Here is a 19,598-nt window from a genome sequence, read left to right as displayed (position 1 = left end):
AGCCTGGGCAACATGGCAAAATTCCATCTCTACAAAAAATACAAAAATTAGTCAGGCATGGTGACATGGGCCTATAGTCTCCACTACCCAGGAGGAGGGAGGATCACCTGAGCCCAGGAGTTCAAGGCTGCAGTGAGCTGTGATCGTGCCATTGCACGCCAACCTGGGGTGACAGAATGAGATCCGGTCTCAAAAAAAAAAAAAAAAAAAAAAAAATTTTGAGAACAGGAACCTCTTTTTACTCAAATTTTATATGCCCATAGGCTAACCCAAAGTACTCGTTTTGTATCATAGCTGCAGCAAATCGCCATGAATGTAGCAGCTTAAAACAACACAGCTCTGTAAGTTAGAAGTCTAACACAGTCCTCACTGAGCTAAAATCAAGCTCTGGCAGTGTGTTCCTTTGTTGCCTTTGTCTGCTTCTAGAGGCTGCCCTCATTCCTTGGCTCATAGCTCCTTTCTTATCTCCAAAATCAGCATTCCTTCCATCTCTCTGACCATGTTTCCACAGTCACATCTCTCTGACTCTGAACTCAGCTAGAAAAGATTTTTTTATTTTAAGGAGGCAGGTAATTAGATTGGACCCACCCAGATTATTCAGGGTAACCTCTCCATCTCAAAGTCCTTAATTTAATCATATCTACAAAGACCCCTCTGCCCTGTATATGGTAAGTTATTCACAGGTTCTGGGGATTACAACGTGGACATCATTGCGTGTCATTATACTGCCCATGATATCCAGCGACTCACACATAAATAAACAATGTCTGGAATACAAGCCTTAAACATTTTTTGTCTCATGGCATTTGTCATACTGCATTCCAAAGGTCTGACTTCCTTAAGGAATTGTAGTCTCTGTATGAGAGCAGAAACTATTTCACCTTTGTTCTTCACTGCATTCCCAGCACCTAGCACAAGACACGAAGTAGGTGCTCAATAAATATTTGTTGAGTGGCTGAATGAATAAATAAGTGGGTAAACCTATTCTATCATGTGAGCTGCCCGAGCAGATCTCTTCTTTGACCTCAGCAGATAATCTCACTCCCTTAATGGAAATGTGGCTCCTTCTCCAGGAGCGGGGCCAGTTTATCTTCCTTGCCTTGTTACTTCTTTCAGCGACTGAGTCTACCTTTAGCACATCTTTTCCCTGAGGCACCCACTGAGTTCATGCCATCTGCTATGCTAATTCACATTAAGCTGTTAGTGACTTTATGACTGGAAGGACATGTTTAATTTTTATAAACATGGAAGGACATGTTTACTTTTTTTTTTTATTTATTTTATTTTTTTTTTTGAGACAGAGTCTCGCTCTGTCGCCCAGGCTGGATGGAGCACAGTGGTGCCATCTCGGCTCACTGCAACCTCCGACTCCCGGGTTCATGCCATTCTCCTGCCTCAGCCTCCCGAGTAGCTGGGACTACAGGCACCCACCACCATGCCCAGCTAATTTTTTGTATTTTTAGTAGAGACGAGATTTCACCTTGTTAGCCAGGATGGTCTCAATCTCCTGACTTAGTGATCCCCCCGCCGCGGCCTCCCAAAGTGCTGGGATTACAGGTGTGAGCCATCACACTCGGCCCCAGAGCTTGGTTTTATACATTTTAGGGAGATATGAGACATTCAATATGTGTAAGATGTACATTGGTTCAGTCCAGAAAGGTAGGGCAGCTCAAAGTGGGGAGGGTGCTTCCAGGGCATAGGTAGATAGGAGGCAAAGGATTGCATTTTTTTGAGTTTCTGATTAGCCTCTCCCAATGAGACAGTCAGATATGCATTTACCTCAGTGAGCAGAAGGGTAACTTTGAATAGAATGGGAGACAGGTTGGCCCTAAGCAGTTCCCACCTTAACCTTTCCCTTTAGCTTAGTGATTTGGGGGCCCCAAGGTTTATTTTCTTTTCACAGCACAAAAAGTTTTAAGTATAAAAGCATATATATTGAAAAGCAAATTGGCGTTCACTCCTGTTCCTGATACCTAGTTTCCTTCCAGAGGCAACATCTTCTACTCGTTGGTTTGCTTGTTTTTGTTTATTTTGAGGGAAGAAGTGTAATCTAATAGGCATACTCTATGCATGTGCAACTTTTTTACATCAACACAGAAGCCTCCTTAAAAAAAAAATCCCTTTTCTACACCTTGCTTTTTAATTAACAGTATCAATCTTTCCAACAGTGGCTTAGCATACCATTAAATAGAGGGTACAACAACTTAGCAAACCTTTATAAATCAGGCCCTCAAGAGATGATTTGAGTGTGGCGGAATTTCAGCATTTGAGGCAGAGAGAATATGAGCGGTCCTGTGTCTGGGAAAGGCAATGGAGAGATCTGTAGTGTTGGTGGGGCACTTGGAAGCCTAGATACGTGTCTCAAGAAAATCTCAAGGAAAACAATGTAGACAGGGTTGCAATGAGTAGAAGGGAGCAGGAATGCAGAGGCCAGAAGAGGGAAAGCCAGCAAGGCAAAAGGAGTGGGCACTCAGGGCTCTTCACAGCCATCTGGACCCAACCTGTCCCGATGCTCCAATGCATCTTCCTTTTCTTTTTCTTTTCTTTTCTTTCTTTTTTTTTTTTTTAAATAGAGTCTTACTCTGTCACCCATGCTGGAGTGCACTGGCGTGATCTCGGCTCACTGCAAACTTTGCCTCCCAGGTTCAGGTGATTTTCCTGCCTCAGCCCCCTGAGTAGCTGACATTACAGGTGCCCACCACCATACCTGGCTAATTTTTATATTTTTAGTACAGACAGGGGGTTCGCCATGTTGCCCAGGCTGATCTCAAACTCCTGACCTCAAGTGATCCGCCCACCTCAGCCTCCCAAAGTGCTGGGATTACAGGCCTGAGCCACCGTGCCTGGTACCAATGCATCTTCCTCTACTTCCCTGAGTGCCTCACCCCTCTGAGCAGGAAAGTTTCCTCTCCCAGTCCCTAGCCCTAAGCAGGCACATTCCAGGGCCTTTGCTCATGTCCTCTTGTTTTCTGGGATGCATTTGAAACCGTTGACACGCCCTCCCTCCTAAGCTCTCACCTGTCCAGGTCTCTGGGTCACCTTGCTCTACTGGTACTTCTGCTACCTCTCTGAACTTTCTTCATTCTCTAAATTCATTGGTTAGGCCTGTCATAACAAAGTACCACAAACTGTGTGACTTAAGCAACAGAAATGTATCATCACACAGTTCCGGAGGCCCGAAGTCTAAAAGCGAGGTGTTGGTGGAGCCATGTTCTCTCTGAAAGCCACAGAATAGAATCCTTCCTTGCCTCTTCTAGCTTCTGGTGTTTGCCAGCAATTCCTGGTATGCTGCCCTTGTAGATGGGTTGCTCCAAGCTCTGCCTCCAAAATCACATGACTATTTTTCTACACCATCTTTTTAATAAACTTGTCTTTTTCTTGTCTTATGAGGACACCAGTCATATTGCATCTTACTCCAGTATGACTTCATCTTAACTAATTATATCTGCAATGACCTTATTTCCAAACAAAGTCACATTCACAGGTACCACTGGTTAGGACTTGAACATGTCTTTCTCGGGGACACAGTTCAACCCACATCACTTCCCATAAAACAGTGGTCTACAAAATAGGGCGGGACCCGTCTCAGAGTGTATGAGATAATCCTTTGAGGAAAGGGAAGAAATTTCTATTTATACTTTTTTTTCCTAAAAGATAAAAAAAATTAAGCGTTACTAATAATATTTAATATGTGGACTGATAACGGTGGCCTCCCCTGTATTCTGTTTGTCAGAGCCCCATGTCATGCCCAGTGAGTGGTGAAAGCTAAAGGAATAGTAGACTTTCCTTAGCGCTGAGAGGATGACAATGGAGCCCCTGATTCTTGTTCAATTTCAGCATGTTCCCACATATTGCAATTGGTGTGCTTTTGAGTATCATTAATGTGGCTACTTTTATGAAAACAAGACCTTTAAATAGTAGACTCTATATACTACTTTGTCCTGAGATGAAGCATGATCATAAAAGTACTTTAAAATTCAATTTAAACATGAGGTTGCACTCTATTTTACAAAACTACAAATTTTCCAATTTTGCTAGCCTTTTTTCATGATGGCAAATAACAATAAGTAGTATGCTACCCAGCAAAAGGTATGGAAAAAACAAAACTTCTGAGTGTATCCCTTCAAGATAAATGCAATATTTTAACAATGAATAAGAAATAGATTTTTTTCAAAAGGCACTCATGTGGAGAGCATATTGAAAATGGGCATTTGAAAATGTTTCCACTGTTAGATAAAATAACATGTTTCTTTCCAAAACTCTTATAGCCTTCCATTTCTGGCAAGAAGAACGACAACATGACCTTAAAACGATCATGCTGGTCAGGCACGGTGGCTCATCCCTATAATCCCAGCACTCTGGGAGGCCGAGGCAGGTGGATCACCTGAGGTCAGGAGTTTGAGATCAGCCTGGCCTAAATGGTGAAATCCCGTCTCTACCAAAAATACAAAAATTAGCTGGGTGTGGTGGTAGGCGCCTGTAGTCCTAGCTACTTGGGAGCCTGAAGCGAGAGAATCACTTGAACCTGGCAGGTGGCAGTTGCAGTGAGCCGAGATCATATCTCTGCACTTCAGCCGGGCAATAGAGTGAGATTCCATCTCAAAAAAAAAAAAAGAAAAGAAAAGAAAACAGAAAACTATCATGCTATAAAACATTTAGTGATGTTGAAAAGAATAATTATTGCTAACGCATAACAGAGTTTCTAAGAAAGTCAGGGCAATTCCCAGGGCTAAAACCAAAGAAGGAAATAAAGCCCAGAGCTTCCACTGCAGTCACTGCAGCTTCCTGGTAAACCTGGAGACAGGAGACACCACCCTGGGGTGGTGCCTTCAGGAAAGGTACAAATAAAAATAAAAATTGCTATTTCCAATTACTTTCTTTCTAAAACTTGCAAAAAAAAATTAGCTTCTCTAATATTTACTATGTGGACTGATACCGATGATCTCCTTTGCATTCTATTTGTCAGAGCCCCAGGTCATGCCCTGTAAGTAGGAAATGCAATATTTTACAGGTATATTTTATCAGGTATTTTATCAGAGAGCTGAGTCTTCCATGAAAGAACGCCCTGGAAAACATCCACCTACCAGCAAAGAGACACCTGGGGAAGAGTATCAGTGTGAGCCTATTCTTTTGATAGGGGAAAAGGAAGTCTCTATTAAGGATTTTTCTTTTCTTTTTCTTTTTCTTTTTTTTTTTTTTTTTTTTTGTAAAAAGGGTCCTGCTCTGTCACCCAGGCTGGAGGGCAGTAGTGGAGTCACAGTTCACTGCAGCCTTAACTTCTCAGGCTCAAGAGATCCTCCCACCTCAGCTTCCTGAGTGAGTGAATAGCTAGGACCAAAGTGCTGGGATTAAAGGCGTGAGTCATTGTGCCTGGCCAGTATTTCAGTATTTCACTTAAGCAATGTGAAGAGCAGAAGTTGAATATTATAGCAGCAAATCCTCTATACCAGCAAATGCTCAGTCCACTGATATGGAAACCACAGGTTCATCTAAATGATGGAGAAGTCTGTATAATGATGTTTCCTTCAACAAGGCCTTACGGGATCCAGCAAGTCTTTGAGGTCACGTATGCTCATCTTCCTGGCATCTGTCCTATGCGCATAACACATCTGCAACTGACTGGCTCAGTTCAAACCTAAGGCTAGCAAATTCAGAGCCAAGGGACCAGTTAGTCTGTGTTTCTCATTCTGTAGCCACATCTTAGCCTATTCCCATTCTACTTTACGTATAACTTCTATCCATTGCTAACCTCCGCTGACTTTACTGCCGGGCACAAATCTTTCTTTGGCCATTTCAGCCTATGGGCATTTTTCTTCCTGTAAACTTGCATCACATTTTCTCTGTCACTCACCTGATTTTTGATAATATTTGGTTTGAGATTGACTTCACTGGATCTTATTTCCCCTCCAAGTTACTTGCTGTCATCAGGAAGCATATTGAAATCTTTGGCATCTTTTATTTATTCTTTTAGAAACTTAGACTCACCTCTGTTCTTGGTATAGATGTTTAGTTATTATGTAACTATTATACTAAGCCTATAATAATATATACAATATAGACATATAATCATATATGGACATGATCATAGCATGTTTAAAGTTTTGAGGTGAAATGCCATCCTAATCAGGATTGGTTTCATTCTGAAGAAATTTCTTAATGATTGAGGAATAGAGGTGAGGAAGGTATAGAAGAACAGGCTAAGGTCATATCTCACCTGTACAATACAACTCACTCACTTCTTTCATATATTAAGGTTAAATTTCAAAGAATCATATAGTATAGAATGACAGCATGCTGGTTATCAATTTATCACTTCTCATCTTCACACCCCTCTTCAGTTCCCCTGCTTGTGATACTGGTGCTGGATCCCAGAAACGTGTCTCTTCACCTGATGGCATAATGCTAAGCTTTGTCGGTGGAGGGTTCTGGAGGGACACTGCAGGAGAAAGGGGTCTCTCTTCCTGGTTCTCAGGTGCTTTCTTTTCTTCTTCCTACAGTGGCTCCCCTGTGGTCAAGGGTGGGACTCACCCCCAGCAAGTTTCACTTTAACCCCACAGGCAGCTTCTGGCAAGTTCCATAAGTGTCCTGGCTGGCTTCTCAGCACTCCCATGTGCAGCTTCTCAACAATATTTTCTTTTTCTTTTCTTTTCTTTTTTTTTGAGACAGAGTCTTGCTCTGTCACCCAGGCTGAAGTGCAGTGACACGATCTCGGCTCACTGCAAGCTCTGCCTTCGGGGTTCACACCATTCTCCTACCTCAGCCTCCCGAGTAGCTGGGACTACAGGCGCTGGCCACCCCGCCCGGCTAATTTTTTTGTAGTTTTAGTAGAGACGGGGTTTCACCATGTTAGCCAGGATGGTCTCGATCTCCTGACCTTTCAACAAGATTTTCTAGCACCCAGTGGATGCCTGCTTGCCTGCCAACCCCAGTCTGTCGCACCCAGCAACTCCCTCCGCCATTCGTTGGTGACAGCTCTACCTTCTCTGTAAGGTCTCTGTCTCCGCATAGCGGTGGAGACTCTCCAAATTTGTCCCTTTCTTGGGTTCCCTGTTTCAGCCCTAGGGGGGACCCTAAGCTGCTCCCTCTATCTGTATTCCTGTATTCTTCAGAGTTCACTTTACACTTTAACAGCTGACTCCCTGCTATTAGTTAATATTTTTTTTCTTTTTTTTTTCTTTTTTTTTTTTTTGAGATGGAGTCTCGCTCCATCGCCCAGGCTGGAGTGCAATGGCGCGATCTCGGCTCACTGCAACCTCCGCCTCCAGGTTTCAAGCCATTCTCTTGCCTCAGCCTCTGAGTAGCTGGGATTACAGGCGTGCACCACCATGCCCAGCCAATTTTTGTATTTTTAGTAGAGACGGGGTTTCACCATGTTGGTCAGGCTGGTCTTGAATTCCTGACCTCGTGATCCACCCACCTCAACCTCCCAAAGTGCTGGGATAACAGGCATAAGCCACCACGCCGGGCCCTAGTTAATAATTTTTTGTGTTAAACTTTTGTTCCAAATACTGTGTGATTTCTTTCTCCTAACCGGACCCTGAAGGATACAGAGAGAATCAAAAGGAACCATTTTCTACAATTCCATCACTTTACAGGTGAGGAGATTGAACCAGAGGGACAGGGAGAGGGACCGGAAAAGCAAATGTCTTGCCTTTCACACAGTGAGAGGTAAAATTAGAGGTGGAAGCCATATCACCTAGTAGACAATATCAGTAGTGACTACACTGTACTCACCCAGCTCAATGACTGGAATATAAGAAGGGTTGCATAGAAATGTGTTGAGTGAGTGAATTAATGAATTATGGCTCTGAGGGCAAGGCTTGGTTGGGGAAGTTCAGGGAAGAGGAAGTATAAAGGTGTAGACTCTTTCATAATGATAAAGTAAGTTATCAGTGAGTTAAGAAAACTATGCAGGAGAGACCAAGATCCCTTGGCAGATAATTTGCCAGTTACTTCTTAATGGAACAGACTAACCCAGCAGCTTGACTTCAGCCTATAGATGATCTGGTGATTTGGGGTTGATTTTTTTTTTTCTCTTTTTTCTGAGACAGAGTTTTGCTCTTGTTGCCCAAGCTGGAGTGCAATGGCACGATCTCGGCTCACTGCAACCTCTGCCTCCCGGGTTCAAGAGATTCTCCTGTCTCAGCCTCCTAAGTAGCTGAGATTACAGGTGCCTGACACCACACCCGGCTAATTTTTTGTAATTTTAGTAGAGACGGGGTTTCACTGTGTTAGCCAGGATGGTCTCGATCTCCTGACCTCAGGTAATCCATCCACCTTGGCCTCCCAAAGTGCTGGGATTACAGGCATGAGCCACTGTGCAATCCCCCCAGTGACTTTTCAGATCACCCAGGCTGCCCAAATATTTACCAGATGGAGGCGGCTTCCCTGGAAGGGTCCCCAACCTAATTGGTTTGTGGCATCCAAGAGGAGGCAGCTCGGCCTGGCGTGGCCAACATGGTGAAACCCCATCTCCACTAAAACTACAAAAAATTAGCTGGGCATGGTGGCGGGCACCTGTAATCCCAGCTACTTGGGAGGCTGAGGCAGGAAAATCGCTTGAGCCCAGAAGGCGGGGGTTGCGGTGAGCTGAGTTCGTGCCACTGCACTCCAGCCTGGGCAACAAGAGCGAAACTCTGTCTCAAAAAAAAAAGAGGAGGCAGTTCTCTGTTGTGGCCAAAAATAAAAAATCAATGGCAATAAAGGAGGCCTCTCCAGAATTGACCCCATCTCCGACCCACTCTCTTGAGATCCCCACAACCCACAAAGCAGTGGTTTGGATTTTGTAATTAGCAGTTTGTCTTTAACAACGATGGTTTTAGCATGGCGGGTGCCAATACAGATTCTCTGAAGCATTGGCCAGGACCCAGGAGTTGCTCCTAATTTCTGATTAAGGCATGTTCAGATAGTAAGAGAAGAAAGACCAGTCTAGCATTTTAATTAGAACAGGGTGATGTGATGGATTCGGCTTGGGCAAACTCCTTTTAGATAAATTGTTTTGACAAGTTCAAGAAAAAGGAGGGGATTCTAGGAGTAACAAGATCAAGTGGAAAGAACACTAGCCCTGAAGTCCAGCTCTCAGAGGTCAAGTCCAGCTCTGCTACTGACTGATTGTATGATCCTGGCCAACTCACTTCACTATTGGAGCATCAGTGCTCTCTTCTGTGAAAGTTTCACCTAAACAATTTCTGGACCCCAGCAACATCTTAAGAGATTATGGGATTCAGGGCACATCTCCTCTTCATCCACTGCCACCTTCAAAAAATTGACTTCTGTATGTTTCAGAGTAAATGCTATTCTTTAAGAGTAAGGGTTTCGCAGCCAGGTGCATTGCCTCACACCTGTAATCCCAGCACTTTGGGAGGCTGAGGGGGTGGATCACCTGAGGTCAGGGGTTTAAGACCAGCTGGCCAACATGGCAAAACCTTGTCTCTACTAAAAATACAAAAATTAGCCGGGCCTGGTGGCGGGTGCCTGTAATCCCAGCTACTCGAGAGGCTGAGGCAGGAGAATCACTTGAACCCAGGAGGCAGAGGTTGCAGTGAGCTGAGATCACTCCACTGCACTCCAGCCTGGGCGACAAGAGCAAGACTCCGTCTCAAAAAAAAAAAAAAAAAAAAAAGTAAGGGTTTCACTTTGTGCCTATCTCAGAGCAAATGACCGAAAGTGTTTCTCTTATGCATGTATTCGTTCAGTTATTCTCTGAGCCCCTCCAGGGCTTGAAAGAAGTGCCTGAGAACTAATCTTTTTTCAGGCTCACACACTCAAACCCCTCCTCTACATATTTTTCCGGCTCAGCGGCATACTCTAACTCCTCCTTTTCTGTACTCACAGCAGTCAGCATCTGTTCAACTCATTTCCTAATCTATCCCATAATCTCTCTTTCAGTCTAGAGTTTAGCCATTAAATTGTTACCTCATTTCTCAAAGTCATTTGCCATATCTCTAATCAGATGTGAGATCTGAAGGGCGGAAACTGGACCCTGCACTTTCTACCTCCCACAGGATCTAAGTCGGTGTCCTCCTCATGGGTAGTCCTCAATTAATGGTCCTTAACGGGTGGGTCCATTAGCATTGTGGGTGTACAAAGGCATGTAAGTGGACGATCCTGTCCTCAGGAAAGATTCAGTGTAATTAAGGGAGACAGTGCGACCTGAAGAGTTAGGTGACAGTTGCAAGCAACATTGCCAGGCCTGTGATTCATTGTCAATAAATGCAATAGGTCAGTGGTTCCCAACCTTTGGACCCTGGACCTCTTGTAAACTACGGGTTATGCTAAGCATCACAAATCCTTCTATCTGTAAGATGACTCAGACATGTCTCAGATGGTAGTCCCCTCCCCCCTTACCTATGGTTTGGCTTTCTGACATTTGTTACCCGTAGTCAGCCAAGGTTCAAAAATATGAAATGGGAAATTCCAGAAATAACCTTTTGATGAGTTTTAAAATGTGAACTGTCCCACTTTATCCAGCCTGGGATGTGGACCCTCCCTGTGTTCAGTGGATCCACACTGCAGACGCTACCTGCTCATTAGTCACTAGGTAGCCATCTCTGTTATAAGACGACTGTCACGGTGTCATGGTGCTTGTGTTCAAGTGACTCTTATTTTACAGGATAACAAGTCCTTGAATAACGTTGTTCTTTTTTTTTTTTTTTTTTTAGTTGGAGTCTCGCTCTGTCGCCCAGGCTGGAGTTCTGGAGTTCAGTGGCTTGATCTTGGCTCACTTCAACCTCCGCCTCCCGGGTTCCAGCAATTCTCCTACCTCAGCCCCTGGAGCAGTTGGAATTACAGGCACGTACCACCACACCCGGCTAATTTTTGTATTTTTAGTAGAGACCCCTGTCTCAAACTCCTGACCTCAAGTGCTCTGCCTGCCTCAGCCTCTCAAAGTGCTGGGATTACAGGCATGAGCCACTGCGCCCAGCCTGTTACAATGTTGATAAGAAAAAAAAATCTATTCCTGGCTGAGGCCGACATCTGTGTGGAGTTTGCTTGTTCTCCTCATGTCTGCGTGGGTTTCCTCCCACATCCCAAAGATATGCACATGAGGTGAATTTGCATATCTACCTCATCTCAGGATGAGTGAGTGTGGGTGTGAGTGTGGGTGTGGGTGCACCCTGTGAGATAATGGCACCCTCTCCCGGGTAGGTTCCCACCTTGCACCCTGAGCTGCTGGTACAGGCTCCAGCTACCCATGACTCTGAACTGCAATAAAAAGGTAAATAATTATCTTACTTGCTTTTAATAATCTTTCTTAAATACATGCATAGCTCACATTTATTGTAAGGTTTAATATGAGTAGTTTGGCTTATAGTTAGAAGTTTAGTGATAGTTTTGTCACCAGAAATATGCTGAGGGAACTGAACTATTGTTTGTATCATTAACCTATGGTAAAATTGATTTCTTCATATGTTGTTTCACTTAAAGTCCCAGTTTCTTTCTTTCTTTTTTTTTGAGATGGAGTTTTGTTCTTGTTGCCCAGCCTGGAGTGCAGTGACACAATCTCAGCTCACCACAACCTCCGCCTCCCGGGTTCAAGCGATTCTCCTGCCTCAGCCCCCCGAGTAGCTGGGATTACAGGCATGTGCCACCATGCCTGTAATTTTGTATTTTTAGTAGAGAAGGGGTTTCTCCATGTTGGCCAGGCTGGTCTTGAACTCCTGACCTCAGGTGATCCACCCGTCTCGTCCTCCCGAAGTGCTGAGATTACAGGCATAAGCCATGGCACCCGGCCTAAAGTCCTAGTTTTGGAGAACCTACTGATGATGTTAAGTGAGGCCTTACTGCACTTAATGGCCCCAAAGCATAAAGAGTAGTGGTGCTGGCAATTTGGGTATGCCAAAGAGAAGCCATCAAGTGTTCCTTTGAGCGAAAAGATAAAAGTTCTCCACTTAATAAGCAAAGAAAAGATATTGCATGATGAGGTTGTTTAAATCTATGATAAAGGCCAGGAATGGTGGCACACATCTGTAATCCCAGCACTTTGGGAGGCCAAAGCAGGTGGATCACTTGAGGCCAGGAGTTCGAGACTAGCCTGGCCAACATGGCAAAACCCTATCTCTACTAAAAATACAAACAAATTTAGCCGGGTGTGGTGGTGCATACCTGTAATCCCAGCTGCTCAGGAGGCAGAGGCAGGAGAATCGCTTGAACCTAAGAAGCAGAGGTTGTAGTGAGCCCAGATTGCGCCTCTTACCCCAGCCTGGGTGACAGATCAAGACTCTGTCTAAAAAAAAAAGAAAGAAAGAAAGAAAAAAAAAGAAAAAAGCTATGGTAAGGAGTTTGTACTAGTTTTGCTGTCACACCTCAAACTGCAAAAGTTACTGCCACAGTGTGTGGTAAGTGTCTAGTTAAGATGGAAAAGGCATTAATTTTTGTGGGTGGAAGATATGTACAGAACATGTTTCAACTGATGGCAATTAGGTTTATCCAAGGTTTCAGGCATCCATGAAGGGTCCTGGAGTGTGTCTGCCACAGATAATGAGGGGACTATTGTACTTATTTTTCAAATATATGTTGTGATTGGCAAAATGTATAGCCTTATAAAAGCCTAGAATTTCATGCTATCCTTTGTTCATCATGAACTTTTAAGACAGATACTACTCTTCCCATCCCAGGAGCTTTAAAGCTGTGAGTTATAATGCCAACATGGCCAATTCCACGAACCATACCACACGCAACCAGTCCCCCAAATGGCAAAAAAGTGGCATCAAGAAACCCTGATCACAAACATATGAATCTCTTAAGGGGGTGGACCTCAAGTTCCTGAGGAACATGCGCTTTGAAGCACAACAAGAAGGGCCTGAAGAAGAGGCAGGCCAGCAATGCCAAGGCCACGCGTGCGAGAGCCAAGGCTATTGAGGCCCTCGTAAAACCCAAGGAGGTTAAGCCCGAGATCGCAAAGGGTGTCATCTGCAAGTCCCATCAACTTGCCTGCAGTGCCCACCCCAAGCTTGGAAAGCGTGCTCATGCCCACATTGCCAGGAGTCTCAGGCTCTGCTGACCAAAGGCCAAGGCTCAAAACAAGGCTCAGACCATGGCTTCAGCTCCAGCCTCAGTTCTGGCTCCAGCTCAGGCTCCCAAAGGGGCTCAGGCACCCACGAAGGCTCCCGAGTAGAGGCCTGTGTCTGCCAGAATGAGGACAGAAGGACCGGTGTGACCTCTGGGCTGCTGTCTGCTTGGGGCTGGTGCCCTCCTGTGCTATTTGCATGAATAAATGTGAGGCAGGAAAAATACATACATACATAGATGCTAAAAGAACAATTATTATACAGGTTCTGTGAACATTTTTTTGAAGTTAAAAACCATCATGCTCATAGAGTTTGTTCAAACCACTGGCATAGACAGCTAGAATTTAGAAAGCAAAGTGAACACTTTAGCCTAGGTGGCTCAATAGATTTTTTTTTTTCCCTGCAAAGGATGGGATTTGAACTCAGCTTTGAATAATGATTAAGTTTTTAACAGCAAGGATATGTCTGAGATTCAACCTATTTCAGGTGTCCCAGTGTATATGAAAGGAGAAGGCTTCATACCTACATGTTATAATTCTCTCCCTGACAGGTCATGATACCTCAAGATCAGCTGAATTGGAGCACAGCTGGATGGAGGCCTCAGGTTAATTAACTTCCTTTGAGAGCATCCAGAAAATTAGCAAAGACATGAGAAACGATTCACCCTAGTAATGCATACCAATCAGCCAGGACACTCTGAAACCTATTAAATCAGATTTTTAATCTTCTAAGCACTGTAGACACCTGTGTGACATCAGCCACACCCTCAAATCTTAAGGGAAGCATGAATACAAGAACACATGTGTACAAGGAATCATGCATAAAAGGATTGTGCCTTCAAATCAACTCAACTGTTTTTATTTGTCATCAAATGTGAATGGAGATATGGAATGCCAAAACCCAGCAGTGAATCACTTCTTGAATAAGTCACCTCATTCTTCTAGACTTTGATTTGATAAAGGGAGGGATTGGACCAAAGAATCTTTAAGGTCTCTTCCTACTAGTATGTTTCTACCTTTTGGATGATGACTATGATGAACAGAGTCATATGTTCCCAAGGAGCTGGCTGGTGCCACTGCTCTAGCCCTGTGTTCTAGAAGTGGATAGAGGATTTGCCTAGGCAGGTGAGCAGAGGAAGAGATGGCTTCCTTATTTGATTTGGAATAAGTCTCAATAGGCTGTCATTTCCATAACCCTTTCATAAAAGTTGTTTCTCTGCAATAAATGAAGCTTCACTTTCTCCCTTTTTGACCTGTCCCTTTAGGCTAAAATTTGCCAGTGAACCTGATCGATCTTCCTTCCTTCCTTCCTTCCTTCCTTCCTTCCTTCCTTCCTTCCTTCCTTCCTTCCTTCCTTCCTTCCTTTCTTTCTTTCTCTTTCTTTCTTTCTTTCTTTCTTTCTTTCTTTCTTTCTTTCTTTCTTTCTTTCTTTCTTTCTTTCTTTCTTTTTTTCTTTCTTTCTTTTTTTCTTTCTTTCTGTCTTTCTTTCTTTCTCTCTCTTTCTCTTTCTTTCTTTCTTTTGTTCATTCATTCATTCATTCTTTATTTCTCTCCTTCCTTCCTTCCTTCTTTCCTTCTTTTTCTTTTTGAACCTGATTTCACTCACATAAGAAATGTTGCCTATTCACTCCCTGCACTGCTGGGAGGAAATCATCTAAGATGATTCCTCTTTCGAAAAATATTTTGGCATGAAAGATCACAATGCTTAAAAATGTTCGTAGCTTTTTATCTGATAATCTTACTTCCAGAAATCAATCTTAAGAAAGTAATTCTAAATGTCATTACAGATTTAGGCATGAGGATGCTCATCACTGAGTTGTGTAACTGCAAAACTGGAAGCAACCTACACTTGCAGAACAGAGGAATGGTGAAGAAGCCATGGCATGTTGAAATGATGAAATATTGTGTTAACAAATGGTGTTCAACAGTTTGAAACAGAGACTTGAAGACCGCTTATTTCGAAAAATGATAAGTCAAGAATATGAGATACAAAATTAGGCTGGGCGCAGTGGCTCACACCTGTAATTTGGGAGGCCGAGGCCGGCAGATCACCTGAGGTCAAGAGTTCAAGACCAGCCTGGCCAACATGGTGAAACCCCATCTCTACTAAAAATACAAAATTAGCTGGGCATTGTGGCGCATGCCTGTAATCCCAGCTACTCAGGAGGCTGAGGCAGGAGAATCGCTTGAACCTGGGAGGCGAAGGTTGCAGTGAGCTGAGATTGCACCATTGTGCTCCAGCCTGGGTGACAAAAGCAAGACTCCTTCTCAAAAAAACAAACAAGCAAGCAAACAAAATTGATTGTATCTTGCGATTTCAATTCCATAAACAAACAAAATGGATAGAAAAAAGAAATAGACCAAAATGTTAACAGTGGTATTTCCGGATGCTGGGATTCTCTCTTGCTTATATTCATCTAATATTTTTATTAACAAACTTTTATTGTTATCAAAACAAAAATACTGGTCAGGTGCAGTGGCTCCTGCCTGTAATCCCAGCACTTTTGGAGGCCGAGGCGGGCGGATCACCCGAGCTCAGGAGCTTGAGAACAGCTTGGCTAACATGGCAAAACCCTGTCTCCACTAAAAATGCAAAAATTAGGCGGGTGTGGTGGTACACGCCTGTAATCCCGGCTACTTGGGAGTCTGAGACAGGAGAATCCCTTGAACCCATGAGGCAGAAGTTGCAGTGAGCCGAGATCTTGCCACTGCATTCCAGCCTGGGCAACAGAGCGAGACTCCACCTCAAAAAAAAAAAAAAGAAAAGAAAAGAAAGAAAGAAAAGAAAAAAGCAAACTCACAGGGCAGGAGACCCTACCAGGAAGATAATCGTGGGGCTCCCCAGAAGCTCTTCACCTGCATGGGTGGCCCTGAAGAGATGGAACATGTACACACTTATTAGTGGCTCCATGACCTGCCAAAGTGGCCCAGGCGGAAGGTACTCTGCTGTGCTTGTCACTAAATTTAGACTACAGGTGGCAGGAAGGACATAGGAGGAAGGATTAAAGATCCAAGGGGGCGGCTGCTTAGAAAGTTTTGGGAACCTAAATCTGGGTTGTGCTGTTGAGTAGAAACACCAGTTCCGAACATCCCAGCCAGCTGGTGCAGCACTGTTTGTCCTGAGAACTGGAGGTGAACATTCACTTGTCCACACAAATACCCAGCCTGCGCACCACCAGCAGGAGTCTGCTGAGACCAGGAGCCAACCAGGCGGGCAACCCCACTGGAGACTCTCAGGGTGCTCTGCTTGCTCTGTAGGCTGGCTGATCCCAGCTGCTGGGAAGTCAGATCCCACAGGCAGACGTTGCAGGCAGCCTGGACAAAGCCTGGGAAACACATAGGAGATCTTCCCTTCATTCAAACCTCTGGCATAGAGGTGAAGTGTGAGGGCTCTGGAGTGAGAGCCACTATTGTCTTCCAGCTCTTCTACCAACTAGGCTGGAGGATAAGCCTTAGATAAGCTGCTTGATCGCCTCACTTTCCCCAGTTAGCATGGAACCTTGGACCTGACGTATGGTGGATGCTTGACAAATGCTGTCCAATGAAGGACAAAGAGTAGGATAGGGTTGGCCTCATCAAGCAGACCCCTGAGGTAGGTTCACAGGGGCTTCTCCCCTTTGGGAAGAGACACATGGTGTGTCATGGTTCCCTGCTCTCCCACACCCCTTCACCGCTCAACTAAGAGGGAATCCCTTCTATCCATGCAGGCATGTTCTGGCTTTCCTCTTGGTGGGTAGGCACACAGCCACAATCTAGGCCACAATTAGGCGTGGCGCAGTCTTGGCAGGGTTTGGGGCAGCAGAGTCCTCACCATCGGTTGGTGGGGTGGTGGGAGCTGCTTTCTTCCATCTTTCTCACAATCTGGCTTCCTCTAACATATTTCCATCTTAGCCACGATGTTATTATATTATCTTTAAGAATGTAGAAAAACCCTCCCCACCTCATTCCCACCACCCCTACTCTGCCTCTGGTCCCGGGCGATGGAGTTCAGGCTTGAGCCAAATGTAACCAGCCCACAAGGGTCAAGAGGGCCCTAGGGGGCCTTAAACATACAAGGAAAAAATAAGAGCATATCAAGGCCCTCCCAAGGGGCCAACCAAGAGAATGTTGAAGCCCACGCAGAAGTTCTTTAACAATTGAGAGGGGGTGGGAAAGCTTCCCTCGAGGGTGACTGAGAAGAAGGATAAACAGGAAAATCAGCATTCAGAGGAGAGGATGAGGGAATGGAGGCTATCCCCAAACGCCCAGGGTGGGCGGTTACATGAGATCTCACAGTTCACCTACAGCTCTCTCTCATCCTAAATCTCTCTGTGGCCTCTGAAGCAACAAGTTTCTCTACTTTTAACCGCTTGAGCAGAGACAGAGGCATGTCAGGCGTGAACCACAGTAACCAGTTCACGATGGAAATTCAAGAAGAGAGGAAAACATCTCACAAATTGCTGCCCAGGCTTTGTGGGTGGAGAGGCTGGGGGAGGGTGGGGACAGGAGAAGGGGTTTATCCACCAGCTGATCAAGCCTACCAGCAGCAATTGCTCCGGATGTTGGGGATTTGGGGGCTTCTTCCCAGGCCAGTGTAGCTAATTTAAGTCATCTGTGTGCTGAAATTCAGTTAAAATGGAGTTTTAGCAGAATTCTTCATGTGGATGCTGTGGTTAAAAAGAAATTCCTTTTCAGTGATGTTTGAACAGTGAGTCAAAATAAGGCCAGTAATAAGCTAGTGATGAGTAAGTCCAGGACAGAGCAAGACCTGGGTGGAGAGGATATTTACGTGGAGCACACGGGCCAACGTAGAAGGGAAATGATTCCTTCTCCAGGTCTCTCAGCAGGAGGTGGCCTCCTGCTCTCCTCCCACCCACCCCTGTTCTATAGGGATTATTGTTTCCTTATAGAATTCTTGAGCCTGATTGAACTTCAATGATCATAGGCAAGGATCTGTCTTTTTCAAGATAAAGTTTCTTTTATTGCTTTTTCTTATTAAAAAGTACCACCGCTCCACAGGCACGGTGGCTCATGCCTGTAATCCCAGCATTTTGGGAGGTTGAGGTAGGTGGATCACTTGAGGTCAGGAATTCGAGACCAGCCTGGCCAATGTGGTAAAAGCCCATCTCTATTAATAAAACAAAAAATTAGCCAAGGGTGGTGGTGCACACGTGTAATCCCAGCTACTCAAGAGGAAAGAATCTCTTGAACCTGGGAGGCGAAGGTTGCAGTGAGCTGAGATTGAACCACTGCACTCCAGCCTGGGCTACAAAGCAAGACTTGCTTTCAAAAAAAAAAAAAAAAAAAAGTATTACTTCTCATTACAGAAAAATCAGAAAATACTAATAAATGTTAAAGTACTCATAATCTCTCTTAAACATCACTATTAATGCCACTTTAGATTATTAGTACACCCTCCTAGGTAAATACATATATATATGTATATATGTAATATATTTGAGTATATATAGCATATATGATACACACACTAATGTACTTTTTTCAAACAAAAACGGGTCCATCCTGTAGTATGGCTTTGTGCTTTATTTCTCCTCTTTTACCTAACATTTTCTGTGGCTGTAGATACATTTGCCAGCATCATTTAATGGCTGCATATTTTCCTACCACCTGAAGTACAAAGTTGATTTAGCCAGTTCCCTGTTGTTGGACGCTTAGGTTGTTGCAACTTTTTCTCAATTATAATTGTTGTAATGAACATCCATGCAGCTAAATCTTTGCATAAATTCTTTTTTTTTTTTTTCATGCCTCAGGTTTATTTATACAAATAGCACAGGAGGACACCAGCCCCCTGCAGACAGCAGCCCAGGGGGGTCACATCAGTCCTTCTGTCCTCATGTTGGCGGACAGAGATCTCTACTCTGAAGCCTTTGTAGGGGGCCTGGGCACCTTTGGGAGCCTGAGCTGGAACTGAAGCTGGAGCTGCAGCCTGAGCCTTGGTTTGATCCTTGACCTTGGCCTTTGGCTGGCACAGCCTAAGCGCCTTGGCAATGCGGGCACGAGCATGCTTCCCAAGCTTGGGGTGGCCAATGTAGGCAAGCCGATTGAGCTTGCGGCTGACACCCTTTGGGATCTTGGGCTTAATCTCTTTGGGCTTTATGAGGGTCTTGATAGCCTTGGCACGTGCACTCATGGTCTTGGCCCTGTTGGCCTGCATCTTCTTTAGGCCCTTCTTGTTGTGCTTCTTGGCAAAGGGCATGTTCCTCAGGAACTTGGAGTCCACCCGCATTTCTATGCCATTTTTGGAACTGGTCGTGTGTGGTGTGGTTCTTGGACTTGGCCATGTCTGCACTGTAAGCCATGGCTCCCAAAGCTCCTAGAACCGGAAGAGCTTGCATAAATTCTTAACCCCTTCATTGGATAAATTCCCAGAAGTTAAATTGCTGAAGCTCCTTCATATTTGTATGTTGGGAAAAATAAACCCAGATATTGGCCTAAAATACTGAATGAACACTAAAAGGTTCCCAGCCTTCAGTGGAGAGTTGGACAACCCATGCCAGTGAGCTCCAGAGGCCGTGCTGTTTGCTCTGTACAAGGAAGAGACTCTCCATCCTCATGTGACTATTGGAGATACCAGCTATGAGAATGGAAG

General features: G+C 44.5%; 2 pseudogenes; one reads left to right on the top strand and one right to left on the bottom strand.

Moving 5' to 3' along the window:
* Window positions 1–12,648: 12,648 nt before the first annotated feature.
* Window positions 12,649–13,117, top strand: LOC105487667 (large ribosomal subunit protein eL29-like; annotated as a pseudogene).
* A 5,644-nt stretch (window positions 13,118–18,761) lies between these two features.
* Window positions 18,762–19,290, bottom strand: LOC105487659 (large ribosomal subunit protein eL29-like; annotated as a pseudogene).
* Window positions 19,291–19,598: the final 308 nt, after the last annotated feature.

The sequence above is a fragment of the Macaca nemestrina genome, chromosome 7 (assembly GCF_043159975.1).
Source record: "Macaca nemestrina isolate mMacNem1 chromosome 7, mMacNem.hap1, whole genome shotgun sequence".
NCBI lineage: Eukaryota > Metazoa > Chordata > Mammalia > Primates > Cercopithecidae > Macaca > Macaca nemestrina.
The sequence above is the reverse complement of the archived record's forward strand: the minus strand, read 5'-3'. Positions and strand labels throughout refer to the sequence as shown.